General features: G+C 36.7%; 1 protein-coding gene across 21 annotated transcripts in view; it reads left to right on the top strand.

Annotated features, from left to right (window-relative positions):
* The window catches only part of LOC100113758 (AP-3 complex subunit mu-1), an 835,720-nt gene that overhangs the window by 440,904 nt on the left and 379,456 nt on the right, over positions 1-15,360 (top strand). The gene's annotated exons all lie outside the window — the stretch shown is intronic.

Here is a 15,360-nt window from a genome sequence, read left to right as displayed (position 1 = left end):
GCAGGCCGTTATTGGTGACCACGACGAGCTCTCCACCTTCCGGCCCCTGAACACCGGTGTCCCGCAGGGATCGGTTCTAGGACCCCTGCTGTTCGCGTTGTACATCAATGACATTGGTTTTTGCCTGGATTCAGATGTGTTCCATCTAATCTATGCGGATGACTTGCAAATATACAGCCAATGCCACCTTGAGGAGCTCGATTCTCGTTTTGACAAGATGAGAGCTAATGCCGAAAGGATAATGGGCTGGGCTGCACAAAATCACCTTAAACTTAATGTCCTGAAAACTAAGGCAATTGTTGCAACATAGGGAGAGCCCGGGTCGACTACGAATCATTCGTGCGCAATCTGGGGTTGGTGCTTGACTCCAAACTAACTTGGAAAGAGCACGTTACACAACTATGCAAACGTGCTCACTCATTAATGTATAGACTTTACTTTTTCAGGAAAAGTACCAATCTCAGGTTGCGTAAACATCTCATGCAAGCACTCCTATTTCCAATCATCGACTACTGCTCAGTGGTATACTGTGACCTGACCCAAGAACTTGACACAAAACTCCAGAGACTCGTAAACACGGGAATTCGATACATCTCTGGTGTAAGGAGGGACGAGCACATCATCACAGGCGTGAACTGCAATGGCTTACAACTGCCGGACGTAGAAAGTACTTTTCAGCCTGTTTTCTACGAAAACTGTTTAACACAGCTGTGCCTTCCTACATCTTAGGATTATTATACTATTATACTATTTCCTATATCATTTCACATTCACTCTATATATATATCATCTCTCATACACACACACAAATTATAACTGGTTTTACTTTATACTGTTATTTTGAATTGTACAACACAATGTACAGAAATAAAACTTATTTAATATAAAAAAGAATCTAATCTCTCTCTCTCTCTCTCTCTCTCTCTCTCTCTCTCTCTCTCTCTCTCTCTCTCTCTCTCTCTCTCTCTCTCTCTCTCTGCAATCGTAGCAGACGAAGTGAATTGGAGGTTAGGTTTCTTGCAGGAAAACGTTGAGTGTTGGCTACGAGGCATCTTACGAGGCTACCAGGCTACGAGGCATCGACGTGCTCAGCGAGGTCATCAAATCGGGGAGATCTCTTTGTAATTCAGATGTGTAATCTGTGGATTCTGATGAATGGTTAGAAGATTGTAATGCCCTATACACGATCCGGCGTGTAACTTCCTAGAACATATACATTTAAAAAATCCTAAAAAACATCCGACTCTGCCTATACAGCGAGCGCACGGAATGTTTCGGCCGTCCCCACTTTTCTCACCTCCTACGAAACCAGCAGCTACGCAGTAGTCAAGGTAGCGACGGCAGACCATCGACGCGCATGTGTGCATGCGCGTCCCCCTTCTCTCTCCAGCTACGAAGCCAGCATTAGCAGCAGCGCGTTGCGTAACACTATTTATATGTATATGTGAGCGTAAGCGAGCGACGGCGAGTCGTGCGCATCCGAGTATGTTTGTATGAATGATAAATGTAAATATGAATGAATGATAGTATGATTGTGTGAATGTGCGAATATTTTCGGCGGCTCGATCAGCGCTCGCTTAGCGCCCTATAAAAGGCCATGCGAGGCCTGTGTCCAATCACTAGCGGCAGCATTTTCTAGCGCCCTAGTCTACTCTGGCAGCACTTTTAAGCGCCTTAGTACATATACAGAAATGTACTGCAAAATTAAGCGTAGAATTTAATAATTATAAAATTCGAGCAGCACTTTTAAGCGCTCTAACACATACTCTACAGCAAAATTAAGCGTAGAATTTAATAATATTTAATAATCGCATAACAGAAGTCTATAATTATTGCATTGCATATCCATTACCCACAATCCCAGACCTACTATTATTATTATTTATTTCATTTAAAATCAATTTTCTTTTTATATTATTCGTTAAATAATAATTTAAAGTATAATCAATTTATTCCAAATCTGAATTCGGATCCACTGTTCAGATTTGCAAATGTTTATTACTTTTTCTGATAAATATTAGACTTATTATTTCTTTTATTAAAATCTAATATTAAAAAAGTAACAAGGACCAGTAAGAAGATGTGATGAGCGTTTCAAGATACGGAAAACCTGTGGTGAACAATAACTGTCTGTTTTGTAATCATCACAGTAAAAATCAGGTGCGAAATCTGAAGCACATGACAACAGCTCATTCATTCTTTATCCCTAATCCTGAATTCTGTACTGACAACAAGGGATTACTTGTGTATCTGGGCAAGAAAGTTTTTGCAGACTACATATTCTTATGGTGCAATGATAAAGGTGAGAACATTTGATTTTTCTTAATTTAGAACTTGCAATTTAATAATGTCCAAATTTTTCAAACTAGGCAAGGTATTCAAAATTGCTGAGGCTGCAAGAGCTCGCATGTTGGACAAGGGCCATTGTAAGATGTTGCATGAAGGTGAAGCACTGGCAGAATATGCAGAATTTTATGATTGCTTATTTATAATTACTCTGCTAGTTAGCCAGATCACGAATCTTCAGATCCTAACAAGTCAACTATTATCGCTGCATCTAAAGGCTTATCAGTTTTTTTTTAGACATTCGCAAAGAAGCATGCCAAATATTGCTGCTTCTTTTTTATAATATAATGGAACTTTTTTATTCTTTATAGAAGAAGATAACAATTTTTTATTCTTCGTAGAAATAAGTTATCAATGATAGTAGTCACAGTTCTTTTATATTATAAAAAAGAAGCAGAAATATTTGGCATGCTTCTTTGCGAATATCTCAAAAAAAGCTGGTGATGTGTAGTGACTGGATATGTTTACCTCCGATGACAGGGCTCCACTTTGGCCTTTCGTGTGAACTATTTTTAAAGCATGTGCTCATTTAGATGTAAGTGTCACGTCGTGCGACTCATCGCATAAATTTATTAAAAAACTAAAAGCATGATAATCATTAGAATACAAACATTGAAATTCAAACTCACAAAAGAAGAATGCATTGCATGTGCTGTACGGTTTCGACACACGGTTGAATGCATGTCAGTGTCAAATCAGCGAAATGATCAATCAGCAATTCGTGACGTTGTAAACGAACGCTACTTTTAATGTATACATTTTCCGTAATTTTAAGTTTGTAAATATTGCAAAAATTACGTTACGAACGAAGGTTTTAAAACGCCTTATACGTGCTCAAACTAGCAGTTCGTAGTTAGTCGCGGGCTCCGTACGCGTCGGTTCGACAATTGGCGATACATTATTTGCAAAATCGGCTTCAATTATAAATATAAAAATCGCATTTTATCTCTGTTAAAAGTGAACAATATTGTAAGAGAATTTTATATAGCTAGTTGAATAAACAATAGAGTTACAGTGGAATAGAATTCGTGTTTAAAAAATTCTTTACAACGAAATCCTACTCATCTAGTACGAGCTTGAATCTGCATTCCGTAGACTAAACATCACAGTACTCAAAGGTAAGTTCTCCTTATTTATTTACTAACAGTAAGAGTGTTAGGCGCGGATTAACATTTATTACAGCCTTTGCCACTACTCATATCATTACGTTCTTGACTGTTTTATTGAAAGTAGTCCGGACGTAACATAAGCATGACGCAATTTTTGTAAAATTCCATTTATTCCAATACCTGCAATATAACCTTTTATCCCATCCTTTTCCTGATGGAAGATTGTAACGGTCCTGATATGTGTGCACTGCGAGCGACGCGCGCAGAAAAAATATTGCGACTAGGGAGTACATCAAAAAAGTGATCAGCGCCGAACCAATAAGCGAGCAGCATTAGCGGTGGATTGGAAAGGGATACTGCAGCAGTAGCAGCGCCGGCGTAATGGAGGGGGAAGCGCGCAGCAGTGGCTCGGCGCAGTAGCTCCTCAGGAAATAAAAGGCACCTCATCCAGCTCCTCAGCCTCATTCGCCTGACCGAGCTCGAACGGACAGAAGCAATACGCTCTCTCTCTCTCTCTCCAAGTAGAGTTCAGTCAGAGCAACATTTTATGCGCGAGTGAAGGCGCTGGCAAGACGTCCAGTCCCTTACTCTTGCGGTTTAAAATTTAAATTAAATTGAAATTCTAACTGTTAACGTAGAGAACAATAAATTGTATTAAATATAAATAAATATATGTATATATATATATTTCTTTTTAGCAAGGGGTCAGTGCAACTTCAGAAGCAATAAGTCCTCTGAAGGTCAACTATACAACACTCTTTTTTATGAAACGGAACATTCTAGAGACACTATGTCTCTGGAGAAAGTGCCAGTTAAGACGAGTATCTGAAACAGCAATACGTCTGTTTGAGTGAAAATCTTTAAACACTCTTTTAAATGAATACAAACATAAATTTATTTTCAGGTATAATAGCCTTGGCTACAATATGTTAGTCAAGGACGAAATACTTAGACATCGCTGATCATCTTTAACTTCTTATAATATATAATAATCTTAAAGGCATTAAGTCCTTTAAGAATCACTTGTATTATAAAACTTTTATTACACTACAATACTTCAAGGACACTACGTCTCTTGAGAAAATTCTAGATAAGGCGAGTAATTTAAACAGTAATACATCTTTTTAAGTGAAAGACTTAAAATAAAATTTAAACATAATATTTTTTTTAGCTATATTAGTCTTGGCTAGAATACGTTAGCCAAGAACGAAATACTAATATTATACAAATTGAATTTCATATTAAGAAGAGATTCAAATACTACGACATTCCGGACCATTAAAAAATAATCTTTAAATAGAGCTCAGTCAGAGCGTTTCATTGGCGATCCTGCCAGGATGTCTGGTTGTAAATTTTGAATTGATTCTAAAAATTTATCATACATCACTTAAAAGAATCTAACATTAAAATAACAATCGGAAATCTCTTGTACGTATTTGAATTAATTAAAAATGGCGGTAGCTAATATTTTTTCGAGTACGCGTAGACCGATTATAACTAAAGAACTCTTAGAAAATCTAAACCAATCGTATTAGTCAAATCGTATCAATAGAAGATAGAAATCGAACCTTTTCTAAAGAAATAGATGGTCATACAAAATGGGTACAAGCGGTACAAGACACCTCCGTACACTTATTGAAAAGATCAGATGAAACAGTAGAGATCATACAATTATGAAAAAAATATATATATAACAGTCATAAATGCTTGGTATTAAACGATGATTACGTTAAAATTAAATCAAAGTTGAACGAAATTGAAACTAAATTACCACAATCTACTACAAAGTCGGATTTAAAAACTCTTGAAAAAAAATTGACAGATTCAATAAACAAAAAATTGTATGTTTTATCACCTACAGTTCAAATCTCTGTAGATGAATCTTCTCTTAGAGACATTAGAAACACATGTAGAGACCTTATGAGTCAAATAACTCCATTGATAGAAAAATTAATCACAGAGAAACCGGAAAAATCGGAAAAGAATTTGAAAAAAAGTAAAAAATCCATGTATGATAAAATAGAGTCTTTAAGTAGCGTCAAAGAAAATTTAGTAAGGATAGTCTCTTAAAATTTAAAAGAGATTAAAAATTTAGGTATAAATTGCAAAAAAGTTACAGATGCGATATACGATGTAGATAAAAATTTGACTGCAACTAAATCAAATATAGAAACATCGAAAAAAGATCTTACAGATCGAATTGATAAACTTACTAGTGATTTAACAAAATTACAAAGAAATAATAGTAATTTTACTTTACCTACAGGAAAAAACACACTTCTACTTTCAAAATCTCCAAAATTGAAACCTCCAGTTTTTAAAGCAGACTCTAAAGATAAACGTATGAAATATTTGAGAGAACTGAAATAATACATTCACGTTATGAACATTGATCATAATGAAAATGATCCTAACGATCGGGCAAACTCTGGAAAATTCTGCATCTTCTTGGTATGACATTGCACAGCAATCAACAAAATCAATCGAAGATTTTGAAACTAAATTTAAAGCGCGTTTTTGGAACTCTGACATTCAGGACGAATGGGCGCGAAAAGTCGAATATAACCATTATAATTCTTCATCATAATATAGCCGTCTTGAATACGCAACTTACGTGTGGGGTTTTGCACATGAGATCTCAAAAGAAACTTTACGGAAACCGAACTCGTACGCGAAATTTTAAATCATTTTGATTGGGACATACGATATACGGTTAGATTACAAGACATTAAATCACAAGAAAAATTTTTTGAATTATTAGCTTTTAAAGACAACGGTTCAGACCTAAAAAAAATCTATGTTTAACATATCTCAAAATGCGATCAATACAGCGAGTACCGGAAATGAAACTAACAAACCAAATACTAATAAACAATATAAAAATAAATTAAATTTCCAAAAAACACCACAAATTCAAACTTTAAATATAATCGAATCAGCAAAATCTTCACAAACTAAAGATACACAGATTAAAGACACTGAAACTTTACTCTGAAAGATAAAAATCCTAAAAAATCAAAATTAATTTTAATACATCTTTAGATGAATGTTAAGAAGATTATTGGGGCTTGCCAAAAAACCAGTAGAAGTTGCTTTTTGGGCCTCGGATAAAACTCCTGATTATTTTTCAAACAAACAAAAGGCAACTTTAAAACTAACTGAAAAAACTGGTTATCATGTAGATACGAAAAAAGATATTACAAAATTATCTTATAAAACTCTGCTAAAAATAGTCCATAGAAATCGATAAGACCTCTTATCAAATTGAACATTAAGTCTTAATCACGATTTTTGCAATAAAACACGATTAAATTAGATTGGGTCAATGGGAATTGATTAAAATCTATAGAGAAATCAATGGATTTTAATTGCTGTTTTCCATCTATTTATTTCAATTATTGTTTTTCATAAAGAATGGAATCGACTTTTATTGATCCTATCGAATCTAGTTTTAACGCGAAAATGGTGATTAAGACTTACCATTCAATTCAATAAGATGTCTTATCGATTTCAATGTACTTCTATGGACTATTTTTAGCAGGAAAATAAAAGTTTAATTGAATCGAAGTTTGATTATCGCTATATAGAGATAAACGAGGTGAATATAGCCAATGATACTGATTCTCACTCTTCTTATTTCAATGAATTAATGTATCGCCATAGTGACCGTAATTCATTAGTCGATTTGTACGATATTACGGAATTCCACTGTTCCGTCGAGACACGAGGAGAAGAGTTCCGCCGTGAAAACGGTGTCGAGCGAACTCCGCGAGGTCGACGTAGAACTCGTGGCGCCATCTCCCGTGCTCGAGTTGAGCAAACGACGTCGCGACTTGCTGCGCGAGTCGCGCGCGGTCGGACGAGCGCCGAGTCAGTTCACGATAAGACGCCAAGCACTTGACAGCACGAGCTGTCATAGCTAGCGACGAATCGAGCGACATTTTGTACTTTGCGATCTCGTCCTTACGTCCGCCGAGTGTTCTTTGGTGCTGATGCGTTTAGCTAATTCTCTCTCTCTCTCTCTCTCTCTCTCTCTCTCTCTCTCTCTCTCTCTCTCTCTCTCTCTCTCTCTCTCTCTCTCTCTCTCTCTAGGCGTTTGATACACTGTGTCACGTCAGGCTACTCAGAAAGCTACCCTCCTTCGGCTTCTCCAAGCAGGTTATCCGCTGGCTTGCATCTTACCTTTCTGGTAGAGAACAGGCCGTCATTGGTGACAACAACGAACTCTCTACATTCCTACCACTAAACACCGGTGTCCCACAGGGGTCAGTCTTGGGCCCCTTATTGTTCGCGTTATACATCAATGACATTGGCCTCTGCCTTGACTCAGATGTATCCCATCTAGTCTACGCGGATGATCTGCAAATCTACTGTCAATGCCCCCTTGAGGAGCTCGATTCCTGTTCTGACAAGATGAGTGCTAACGCCGAGAGGATAATGGGCTGGGCAGCACTAAACAGACTTAAGCTGAATGTTAGTAAGACTAAGGCGATCGTCCTGGGCTCACCCTACTATATCAATGCTCTACCTTCTACTGCTAACACCTATATAAATATAGGGGGGGCCCAGGTCAACTTTGAATCATCTGTGCGCAACCTGGGGCTGGTGCTTGACTCAAAACTTACGTGGAAAGAGCACGTTACACAAACTTGTAAACGTGCTCACTCTTTAATGTATCGGCTATATTTCTTTCGGAAGAGCACTAGCCTCAGGTTGCGCCAACATTTGGTGCAAGCACTCCTATTTCCCCTCATCGACTACTGCTCACTTGTTTACTGCGACCTGACTCAAGAGCTTGACTTAAAACTGCAGAGGCTTGTCAATACGGGAATCCGATACATCTATGGTGTAAAGAGGGACGAGCACATCTCCCCTTACAGGCGTGAGTTGCAATGGCTCACCACCGCCGGACGTAGGAAGTACTTCATGGCCTGTTTTCTTAGAAAAATTTTCAACACCTCAATACCAGCTTATCTACTAGCCTATTTTGACTTCCACGTCGCACTCAGGCCTGTCAGGGGCGAGGTGACTCCACTGGACATCCCGTCCTTCAAGACGGAGACGCTGAGGAATTCATTTTTCATCAGCGCCTCCTACCTCTGGAACAGCCTTCCATCTCAACTTCGCGACACACTATCCATATCACACTTCAAACAAGCAGCCAAAAATTATTTCTTTAATTTGGAAAACACATAAACATCGCACAAACATACATACATTCTCTTTCATCTCATGTCATCTCTCAACATCACACACACCTTATACTATATACCCTTACACAAATTTTATTTATTCCTTTATCATAATACACTATATTTGTTATATGTACAACAAAATGTACAAAAATAAAGAGCAATTAATCTAATCTAATCTAATCTCTCTGGATCTCTCGTGCTCTCTTTATTTCTCTCATTCTCTCTCTTGTGCTCTCTATCGCTGTCTGCAAAACGCGTTCGGCTCGCGACAGGTTCCGCGTCGAAACGTGCAAGTCGGTAGAACTGCGCTACCGACTTAAGTCAGCGGAACTGCGCCGCTGACACGAAGCGAAGATTCTCTCTGAAAATCATACACGTTCACGACACACACACACACACACACACACACACACACACACACACACAGTCCACACTTCTTCTAATTCCGCAGCTTGTAACATTTTTGAGAGGGGTTTTATGCCGGACGGCTTTTCCCTCTCATTCTGAGCGTATTAAAAACACTCTCGTTTCCGCTCAATTGAATTCTTTTATTTCTCTCACACCTCTTTCCTCCGCGAATTTCGAAAACGAAAACAAGCGGGAATCCACGCCTAAGGGGCTTCCCGCGCGATAATTCATCGACATTGATGTAAAATCCTATATAGTAAAAAATCTTGAAACGATCAATAGGCTGAATTTTTGTGAAGTATCTTATATGAAATTAAGGAAATCGTTAGTTTTAAATCATAAATATTATAAATTATTTGATGTAAATGTAACATTTTATGATAAATTTTATAGAATCATTGATAACATTTTTAAAGCACATAGAGGCAAATTCATAACATGTGAAAACTTATATTTTAATTTGAAAGTGTTAAATAACTATGCGAATATATTTAATACGAATATGCGTGAGGAATATATTCTCATTGATAGAGATTTAAATTCAAACGGTTGTTTTATAAAATTGTTGTGTAGTCGGTTTCTATTTGACATAGAATTGAATCACTGTTTCAAAGAAACAAACAAGGAGGACACAAAACCAAAGGTGTTGATCTTCACTCACCAAACCGACCAGTGCTAAATACAGCCCGATGCCAAAACTTTCAAATTACGACATTTGATCTCACAATATATGATAGTTAACTACAACTGTTTCTTAGTAGAATGGAACAATGCGGAGTTTACCTCTCTGCATGCGTATTCAGATATAAATCGTTTAAAACAGATTAAAAGAGCATCAATGCGCAAAGTTATAACTAAAGTATATAACTCGTATGACTTACCTTCTAGTTTATATGAAAATGAACATAATTTTATAGTAAAAAGAACAAAAGCCATATGGAACTTTTTTATAAACTCAATAACTTGAAATGTTATGTAACTTTTATTTTTGTAAAAAAGAAGAGACCCGGTTGAAAATAATTAGGTGAATTTAGTTATGATATTGGTACATAATTTTATTACATGTTTTTATTATATGATTTTTTACTCCCAAACATTCATGTAATAAAATCATATACTACAATCATGTATGGTAAAAATATATAACAATATGATTTATGAGGGAAATGTCACATATACATATAGCATTACAAGATAAAAGGTAGACAAAATGGTCGTCAGTTGTTGCAATTGAATTAATCGAACTAAGCCTTGATCTCCTGCTGGGCATGTAGAGGCATCCTTCTTTAATCATTTAAAAAATGATAAACTATCAACAGGTAACTGTATTTGTCGTATCCACATGCTTTTTGTTCTTTTATGCCATCCTAAATATCTCGCGTTTGACAATTTTAACGTTCCTTCGGACTCAACACAACAGCATAATACACACCCTATTGATAAATCTCAGGTGAGATCTCACTATATGCTGAATTTGCTTGGGCAAGAGTTATCATGGTGAGTCTGATCATTTATTTAACTAACACCTTAGAAAACTGTACTAGTTTCTAATATTCATTCGCAAAGTGTTTCATTTATTATATTTTAATTTGCTTCACAAACGCAAAATGTCATGTGATAATTGCCCTTATTTTACTATTCTCGAGTAAAGTTCAAAAATTGTTATACTGTTTTACACGTTTTACACATTACACGTTAAGATTAGTGAATAATTTTGCGTTGATTCTCATGTGATATTAGTACAATAATTTCTTTAATTTTACTTTGATTACTCAGTGCACCACGTCCGTTACTCTATAAATTTATTTTGAAAATCAGAAATATTTTAAATTCAATAAAGCTTTAATTGGGAATTGACGTTAGAAATGTATGCTAAGCACAAAATAAATTGTACTTATCTTCTATTACAAAGAACAGTCGATCTCTATGTGTCATTTATAACCAGTGACGTGATTCTATAAAAATATTCACATGTCAGTGTAAAATCTGTTCAGAGGTAATATACTGAATATTTGATATTATGGTTTAATATGCATTTGTGTAAAAATTAAATTCATAAATCACTATAGTGCATATTACTATAGTGATTTATGCATTTAATTTTTACACAAATGTTTTACAAATTGTGTAGAAACAGTCTACCATAACAGTTTGTACTCAACTGCTTTGGTTTGCACTTTCGCAGTGGACCCTATGGCTGTGGCGGCTTAAAAAATCATATGCATACTAATATGTGAAAGATAAATCTATTTGTTAAAATAACAACCACTTGATCTATTGTTTAGTTTTGAAACAACCTCACATATAAATATTCAGCTCTGTAGCTGTAATAACAAATTGTAAAACAAGTTCACGGAGTTGATCAAAAATAATGTTTTTGAAGTTACTCGAAACCTATCACAGTTGGATGACTGAAATTTTTCATGTAGGTTTGCTTCAACTTAATTAAACAACAAATCAAGTAGTTTTTATCTTAACTAATAGATTTATGGTTTTCATATCAGTACTCATGTGATTTTTTAAGCCGCCACAGCCAATATAGAGACCACTGCGAAAGTGTGAATTAAAGCAGTTGAGTAAAAATTTTTATAGTAGCACGTTTCTACACAATTTGTAAAATATTTGTATAAAAATTAGATGTATAGTTCTTTATAAGTAAATTTTTTATGAATAAAAACTTTCTAAATGTACATTTAGCAAATATGTAGAACGATTCAAAATATTCTGAAACGCATAAAAAACATGGTTTTACAAGTAGATTTTTTCCCACGGAATTTTTTCAGCTGTGGGACTTAGTTAATTCACGCACTTGGTCAGATGAGATTTAACAATAGGGTGTGTATTATGTTGTTGTGTTGAGTCCAAAGGAACGTTAAAATTGTCAAACGCGAGATATTTACCCTAGTGGAAAAAAATGTAATAAATTGTAATAAATTGTAATAAATTGTAATAAAACGTAAAAAAATGTAAGACAATGTAAGAAACTGTACCTTTTTGTTGGATTTCGGACCTTTTTTCTCATACGCTTTTGTAATCATCAGCTTAAATAAAAATATTAGGCTGATATCACCTGATAATGAGCTGACGTTTTGGCATAATTATAAGCAGATTATCAGCTGATTATCAGCTAATAATCAGTTGATTGTCATCTGATTTTTTTCAGTAGGGTATGGAATCCCCTTAACTTTAATATGAGGTGTTCAATGATATTCCCCGATGTGTTTAACCGTAATCTCGGTAAATTTTAAACTAAATCGCGCGTAGGTACGAGAGAGATAGCACTATTGAAATTGACGCTTGGTACCATCTCGTGGAGACTACCAAACCATTCACCGCCGGACCCTACGGCTTCATATGATCCGTTCTTCTTCTCCGAGTCTATTGTGACGTCGCGCAAAATCCTAGGCGATGTCTTTGGGAGCATAAAATATGTTAATCGCGGATTATTCGAACGAGTATTGAAATACTCTTTACGATCGCGAAATCATTTCAAGGTGCCCTGCTGGAAAAAGTGAATAGAAATCGATTGAAATCGATTAGAATTCACCATTAAAGTCAATAAGATTTCAATTGACATGAATAGTGAATCTTAATTCCATTTCTTGCATTAGAACTTGATAAAACGTGATAAAATACGATAAAACGTGATAAAATACGATAAAAATCGATCTAAGTCGATAATACTCAATATGAAAAATTGTAATTGTAATCGATAGACCATGATCTTCTTGAAATTCTATCAATTTCAATTGTAATTTTTCATTTTAAGTTTTATCGATTTATATTGATTTTAATCGTATTTTATCACTTTTTATCAAGTTCTAATGCAAAAAGTGAAATTAAGATTCACTATTCAAGTCGATAAGTAATCTTCTATCGACCTTTTCCAACAGGGTGGTAAATAGAATAGAACAGTGTTTGTAGTTAAACCAGTTTCAAGGATGTATATTGTCTGAAAGAAACTAAATACAAGAATGTACTAATTATCTGACTTTAAAGCTAAGCTGATGATTATACGGACTCGCGACTCTGATATCCTCCGGAGCGGCGGTTAAGACCTCTGCTGCTAGCGTTGAGGGCGTGACCTGGAATGGAGGGATGTAGTTTTGACAAATCAGAGCGCTCGGCCTACGTAGTGGTGGAAAATTCGGAAAGCGGGCGAGCACATGATGACGCACTTCGCGCACACGTGTTGACCACCCTAACTCTCAGTCCTCAGTGTTACGTCCGGGCGGCCGCACAGAGCGAATACTCCCACGTTAGAAATAATTACGAATTCCGAGTCAACGAGACCTTTTATTTAGCACAGGCCGCTCACGCGATACCGCCTACGGAAAAGGTAAAGAAGCGTGCGGTTTCACCGATAGCTCGACTGACAGTGCGACTGAAGTGATAGCTCACGGAGTAACGAGACTCATAGTGGCTTCCAAATATATTGAAGAGGTTAAGATACGACACTGTGAACTGATACAATAACGTTGCATGCGACACTAACGATAACGTATGAATAAGGATAAGGACAAACGACTTACTTTGAAGGTGCTGGGTCGTAGTTACCGACTGGCTGGCTCGCTCTCGTTTTGGCGCTGTAGCTCGTCTCGAGGGCGCGGAGTTTTAAATGTAATAATTCGTACGCAAGATTTAATAGTTAAGAGTAATGGTTTATTCAACTCGTCTGGTTATAAATGGTACAAGATATAGGACCTCGACTGAGTACAACTCGTGTCTGAGTCAGAAATGCGACTAAGTCCAAAAACTAGGCGAATGCTCTCAGTCTAAGTCCAAATACGGAAAAATAGTTTAAGTCGCGAGTTGGGCAGAGCTTCGCCCTACCAGTAAGTAACTCCGGAATCCGAAAGATGCTCCTCCTTGCTCTCCATTGGTATTTATAGGGAAGAGGGTAAAGTATAAGCATAGGGAAGGTTCTGGCCAATCAGGAATTTGGAAGGGTGTGTGTCTCAGCGGGGGTGAGCTCCCCTTTTATTAATCATCGCCCCTCAGTACCCGAGTAGTTGCCCGAGATTTATAGCTTCCTTATTGTCCAGCAGCCCCGGGGAGTCTCCCCCTATTTGACCTGGTTTATTCAGGATCGTCGCCCTTTCTTCTGCGGCCGCACGTGTCAGTCGCTGGCTTGTCCTGTCATGTTCTGCGTTGGCGACCGTCGTTGGTTCGTCGGCCTCCGTTATGCTTACCTTCCCTATTGAAAATAATGACGTCATCTGAAGCTACAGATTGGAACCTTTTATGACATCATTTAATGACGTCATTATTTTCAACAGGTTGTACTTTTAAATACGTATACTCTTAAATACTTCAAAATTGATAAAATGGTATGTAGGTGATATTATTAGGATGGTAGCCCTGTCAAAAATATCTAGGTTGGTTACTACCTTGATTCCATTTTAATCGAAACGAATATTAAACGTGAATTGCAGGTTTAACAGGATAAATATTGATAATGCATAAGTAGAAGCATCGATTGTTAAAATTTATAATCTATACGAATAACAATTTAAGAACAAAAATTGAAAATAGTCGATCCAAAATGACCGACCCCGGCATGCTCTTTTGTACTATATGGCTCTGAAAATTTGTTTCTTGTCGTATTTTTGCCATCGCTAAACCAAAATTTGGAGTTTTCACTTCGTGTCGGTAGCGCAGTTCTACCGACTTGCACGATTCGACGCGCGCGTAACCACGTTCGCGGAACCGGTCGCGAGTCAAGCACGGCGTGCAAGCTGAGATAGAGCGAAATAGAGAGAGAGAGAGAGAGAGAGAGAGAGAGAGAGAGAGAGACACCAACACCAAGATATCCAGAGATATATATATATATATATATATATAGAGAGAGAGAGAGAGAGAGAGAGAGAGAGAGAGAGAGAGAGATAGATAGATAGGTCTTTATTTGCTAAGGCAAAAAAAAAAAATAATACAATTAAGGTCACATAGACTGTGTCGCTACAGTCTAACAAAATTATAAAATACAATATATACAAATATCGTCACATATAATCACATAAAAACATATTTGGTCACATATAATTATCACATAAAACTTGTCAAATATTACGTTGCACATTTATGGTTTGGTCATAGACCTATCTGTATTGCACATTGGAAATCTAAATTACGTAATACTGAATGAATTTTTACGGCCTCACGGCCGAGTCTGACTAGATTAAAACTAGATTAAGGTTAAGAATCAAGCGCCAGAGGGCTCAGAGTCGTCAAGATTCCGTGGCCAGCAGGTGCCGCCGTAGTGCCCCCTTAAAGGAAGCGAGAGATGGCAGGTTTCGTAGAGT

The sequence above is a fragment of the Nasonia vitripennis genome (assembly GCF_009193385.2).
Source record: "Nasonia vitripennis strain AsymCx chromosome 1 unlocalized genomic scaffold, Nvit_psr_1.1 chr1_random0004, whole genome shotgun sequence".
In the NCBI taxonomy this organism is placed as follows: domain Eukaryota; kingdom Metazoa; phylum Arthropoda; class Insecta; order Hymenoptera; family Pteromalidae; genus Nasonia; species Nasonia vitripennis.
The sequence above is the reverse complement of the archived record's forward strand: the minus strand, read 5'-3'. Positions and strand labels throughout refer to the sequence as shown.